Here is a 5,389-nt window from a genome sequence, read left to right as displayed (position 1 = left end):
ATTTAAAAAAAACACACAACATAATAATGTTAAATACAGACACTAATTTGAAAAAAGTTGGTACATTAAAAGACTAAAGTGATAAAATGACTTGAATGTCTTTAAAATCTTAATATAACGAATACCATAAAATGCCATACCTGTCACGTTTCGATTGCCACAACATTTACACGGTCCTGTGCCGAGTAGCCAGTTTATGTGGTCATTAAGACAAATGTTGTCCAACATTATCCACAAACAATATCCGAGCTGGAACCGTCCATATCTGCAAACTATGAAAATGACAACTGTAATTGTGCTTAAACTGAAATCGACCTCCTTCTTATAATTGAGACTTATATCTTAATTTCTGCGATTAATTCATCTATATCGAAACTTCATTTAATATTTTCACGTGAGTATGTATTCTGCTATCCATAGGGGCTTTATTTTATCCAGGACCTTTTGGCGGTATTTTTAATATTTATTCAAAATTCTTTGAACGTTTAAGGCTAAATGCATCAATCGTGATTTTGTTCAGTCAATATCTAGGCTTTAACCTGCATAGATATTGCTTGCCCATAAAATATTGCGTGGGAGTTATCAACAATAAAAATACGCGTGGGAGTTACCCAAATAATTTTTCTCTCATGTATTGGAATAGAAAATGACCAGTCAACATTTAACATGCCTAATATTTACATTTTCAAATAAAGAAATTCTATGAACATTTTTTCTTTGCTAACTCGACGTAGTTTAATCAAATTCATAAAAAATACAAATTTTGCGTGAATGTTACCCGAAATATAATTGTTCACATTGAACATTTCTGTTGAATTTTTGAGTGTTTGTAAAACCTATGAGCACAGGGGTGGAAACTAAGGTATAGGCGGCAACAATTCTTTATTCTGCGTAGGCTGCAACAGGTCTCGTGTGTAAGTAAAAGGGATATAATAAAGAATTACCTGAAAAACACATGTGAAGCGAGGTTTTTAGGCCGCCATATTGTCTGTACGCGTAACCGTAAAAGTCACGTGATTCCCTACCGTGAAAAAGAAAAAGTTACCTCTGCTTCTGCTTCCCTATCTTCTGCTCGCTTCATCATGGCGTTTTTTCTGCAAGGGGAGAAAACTTTTAATTAACACACTACTTAAGTGTCGTAAGGGGAAGCAATTGCAAGTTTTATCATCAGTGTATAGTACTCTTGTTAGAACTGACAAAAATCTTAATTTAAAAATATATACGTAACAATCTTTAAAGCTTTGGTGACAGTAATGTGGATTTTAAGGGGAAACTTTCGGCCACTGGCACTGATACAAAGTGGTAAAAGTCATCTCCAACAATGTTCAATGCATACACCGTTTCTGAAGTACAATTAATTAGGCCTACTAACTTTAGATACAACCCATTCATGACCAAATTAAAAAAGAAATGAACAGTAGATCTACTGCCAATCTAGATTATTGCTTTAAATGAATATGTTGTACATATATTTCTATACATGTACATTGTATGTGAAGAAGCCGATGTAACTTTGTATTCATTAATAAGAGTTCTATTCTGATTGGTTAGCGTAGTGTCGGTTATTAAATCATTTACAGTGAGTCGGTCACTATTGTTTTTGAAGGATTAAACATATAAGCGATATACGATTTAGAAACATCGTTTTAATTGTTCTCTCAAAAGGCATACGCATATACATGAACATGGACGACTGCTAATCGTTGACAAAGTAAGGCAGTAATGTCTCGGTTTATATATATACATAGAACTTGTCAAATAACATCTATTGTAATTATATTCTGTCGACAAAGTTTCAGAGTAATGACTTTGGTCATATTATAAAACAACCGTTTATATATGGCCATAACAACATATTAGAAATCTTTAATCTTAATTATATACCGTCGGCAAAATATTAAAAACAAATTGCCTGTCATGTATTGTAAAATGAATTGTATTGTAAAAATGAATTGTGACTACTGTTTTTAAATATACTTGAGGCATTGCAGATAATGCGATCGAAGTCTATCAAAATTAAATGCAAGTAAGAAAATATCGTGTAAGTATGTGCTTAAAAAAGGTAATAATTCGGAAAGAGTATTACGTATACTAGTATGTTAATTTGGTGAATATGGCAAGATTCTCACTTTTCAATATCTTCCAAAATTATGAAAGAATTATAAAGCCTCGAAAGAATGTGAATACTTGACCTTTGTGGTTACTCTTACTTTGAATAATTTTACCTTTGTTGTTGTAGGTTTGGATTCGCCAGGGACTTTCAGTTTAATACAAGTGATGAAACAGTAAATCGCTTCGAGAATTAAAAAAAATTGTTTTGATGGCTGTCCTATATCAAAAAAAAAATATAATAATAATGTTGTTTTTTTTGTCATTTTAATAAATAAATATCACAGAATGAATAAATATAAACAATAATTTACAATATAATAACGATTTTCATTCTAATATAACATATAAACAGAAACAAAATAGTATATACAAAACATTCGAAAACAAATATGAATCATAATTATGGAGTTTATATCCTTAATGTTTGAAAATCATACATAATATCGTTTGAACATATACTTTCAAAATCATTTTGAAGTTAATTTTCTACATATATATTTTTAAAATGTACAAGTATTAATATCATGAGAAAATGCCCTTTTTACTGGTATTTAAGTTGTTCAAAAATTATAAACTGCTCCAACAACTTTTTTTGCAAAGAAATAAACAGTCAATAACATTATACATTATCACTTTCTCATTTAATCTACTTCTTCGACAGTAGGTCCACCTTGTCCAGCTCCCGTGTTCTGTTGCTGACCTTGATTTCTTCCTCCGTGTAGTTTAACCATGATAGGTGATATTTTCTTCTGAATTTCCTCAAGTTTGTATTCAAACTCCTCTTTTTCGGCTGTTATATTATTGTCGAGCCATTTTACGCATTCTTCACACGTGTTTTTCACAATTTCCTTGTCTTCAGACGACAATTTATTAATCGTCTGTCAATTCTAATACAGACTGTTTCACACTGAACACATATGCTTCCAGTTTATTTCGTGCATCCACTCTCTGTCTTTGTTTCTCGTCCTCTTCACGATATTTTTCTGCTTCATTTACCATTCTGTCAATGTCATCTTTTGAAAGCCGACCACGCTCATTCTTTATCGTAATTTTGTTCATTTTATTGTTACTCTTATCTTGAGCAGAAACATTCAAAGTTCCATTGGCGTCAATATCGAAAGTCACCTCAATTTGTGGCACTCCACGTGGTGCTGGTGGGGAAATTTCCCGGGGAGGGGCAAAAGGGGTCCTTTGTAAAAAATTTTTGTCCTTGGTCATTTCCCTTTCACCTTAAAAACTTGAAACTGGGGCTGCTGGTTGATTGTCCAAAAATTTTTGAAAAAACTGAGACGCTTTTGGGCGGTTTTTTTGGTAATTTCCCTTCAAAAATTTTTGTCATTTCAACCCCCTCTGTTTCTATACCAAGTGAAAGAGGAGCAACATCGACTAGAAGAACATCTTTGATTGCTTCTGATGTATCACCAGACAATATGGCTGCCTGGACAGCAGCACCGTATGCTACAGCCTCATCAGGGTTAATAGATTTGTTCAGTTCCTTACCATTCATAAAGTCCTGTAACAGTTTTTGAATCTTTGGAATTCTTGTTGATCCACCAACAAGAACAACTTCATGAATCTTAGATTTATCAAGCTTGCGTCACGGAGAGCTTTTTTCGACTGGTTCCATTGTTGCTCTAAACAGGTCAGAACACAATTTCTTCGAACGCTTGCTCTTGTAATTTTGGTATAGAAGTCAATGGCCTTCAAACAAAGAGTCAATTTCGATATTTGCTTCGGCACTGCTAGACAATGTTCTCTTTGCTCGCTCACACCGCCGTCCTCAATCGACGTAAACTTCGTGCATTTTTACTCATGTCTGTTTTATGTTTACGTTTGAACTCCTCAACAAAATGATTGACCATTCTGTTATCAAAATCCTCACCTCCAAGATGTGTATCTCCAGCTGTAGATCTTACTTCGAAAAATAGATCCTTCATCAATTGTAAGAATGGACACATCAAATGTTCCTCCTCCAAGGTCAAATATTAACACATTCTTTTCATCGTTTAAGTTTTTATCAAGTTCCATACGCTAAGGCAGCGGCTGTCGGCTCGTTGATGATTCTCATGACATTAAGTCCAGCAATTGCCCCGGCATCTTTCGTGGCAAGTCTTTGAGCATCATTAAAGTAAGCTGGTACTGTCACGACAGCGTTTTTAATTTTCTGACCAAGATATGCTTCTGCAGTTTCCTTCATTTTGACAGAACCATTGAACTAATCTCTTCCGGTGCAAAAGTTTTATTCTCTCCTTTTGTATTCCGCTCTGATTTTCGGCTTACCTCCGTCATTGACAATTTTAAACGGCCAATGTTTGGCATCATTTTGAACACTCTGGTCATCGAACTTGCGACCTATCAGGCGTTTTGCGTCAAATACCGTGTTTGCCGGGTTCATTGCTGCTTGATTCTTGGCCGCATCACCAATTAATCTTTCGGAGTCTGTGAACGCGACGTAGCTAGGCGTGGTCCTGTTGCCCTGGTCATTTGCGATGATTTCCACTTTCCCGTGCTGGAATACCCCAACACAAGAATATGTGGTTCCGAGATCTATTCCTATCGCTGGCGCACTCATGATTTAATTACTGATTCCCCAATTAAATAAATGTAGATATATTTTATTAAATTAACTGCCTAATTCTAGTTGCAATATAGTTTTCCTTCTTTCAACTTTGTATGAAACTGCGCTGGTGTCTTTGCTTATATATAGTTTTTAAATTTTCGAGATTGTTCTGGATGATAAAACCTAATAATAGTCATTCGAACATATGGATTGATCTGGAAAGATTAATAATATTCTAAAAATAGAATTTAGAACACTCTAGTACAAAGAAGAATAATCCAAACGACCTTACGCAGGTAGTCAAGGGAGATAATTTTGTTTAGTTCGCGATCACAGCACGAGCATACGGCGTTACGGTGTATTAATTAGTAATTAATTGATTCCTTTATTAAAGAAAATGAATACAAAAGAATGAGAATCACTTAACATTTATTTGACAAGTTATATTTGGTTGTTTAGGTACTTGTACCCGAACTCTTCTCAATAAAAATGAACTATTATATATACATTGTATGTTTCACTTCTTTATCAGACAAAAATATGTTGATTTTTCTTTCTAAGCAGTTGACAAAGCGTTCTGTACTACTTACTGTCTTTTCTCCCTGGTAAAATATTTGTTATACATATTTACTGGTATAAGACACTAGATCTAGCGGATATAGTTTTGATTACCCTATGTAATTTATATTTTTAAATAGCAGGCGCGGCACAGAACAG

General features: G+C 34.1%; 1 pseudogene; it reads right to left on the bottom strand.

Annotated features, from left to right (window-relative positions):
- Window positions 1–2,615: 2,615 nt before the first annotated feature.
- On the bottom strand, window positions 2,616–4,807 carry LOC132718339 (heat shock protein 70 B2-like; annotated as a pseudogene).
- Window positions 4,808–5,389: the final 582 nt, after the last annotated feature.

The sequence above is a fragment of the Ruditapes philippinarum genome, unplaced genomic scaffold (assembly GCF_026571515.1).
Source record: "Ruditapes philippinarum isolate M1 unplaced genomic scaffold, ASM2657151v2 ctg16172_1_1_1_1, whole genome shotgun sequence".
In the NCBI taxonomy this organism is placed as follows: Eukaryota; Metazoa; Mollusca; class Bivalvia; order Venerida; family Veneridae; genus Ruditapes; species Ruditapes philippinarum.
This window is presented reverse-complemented; position numbering and strand designations above follow the sequence as displayed.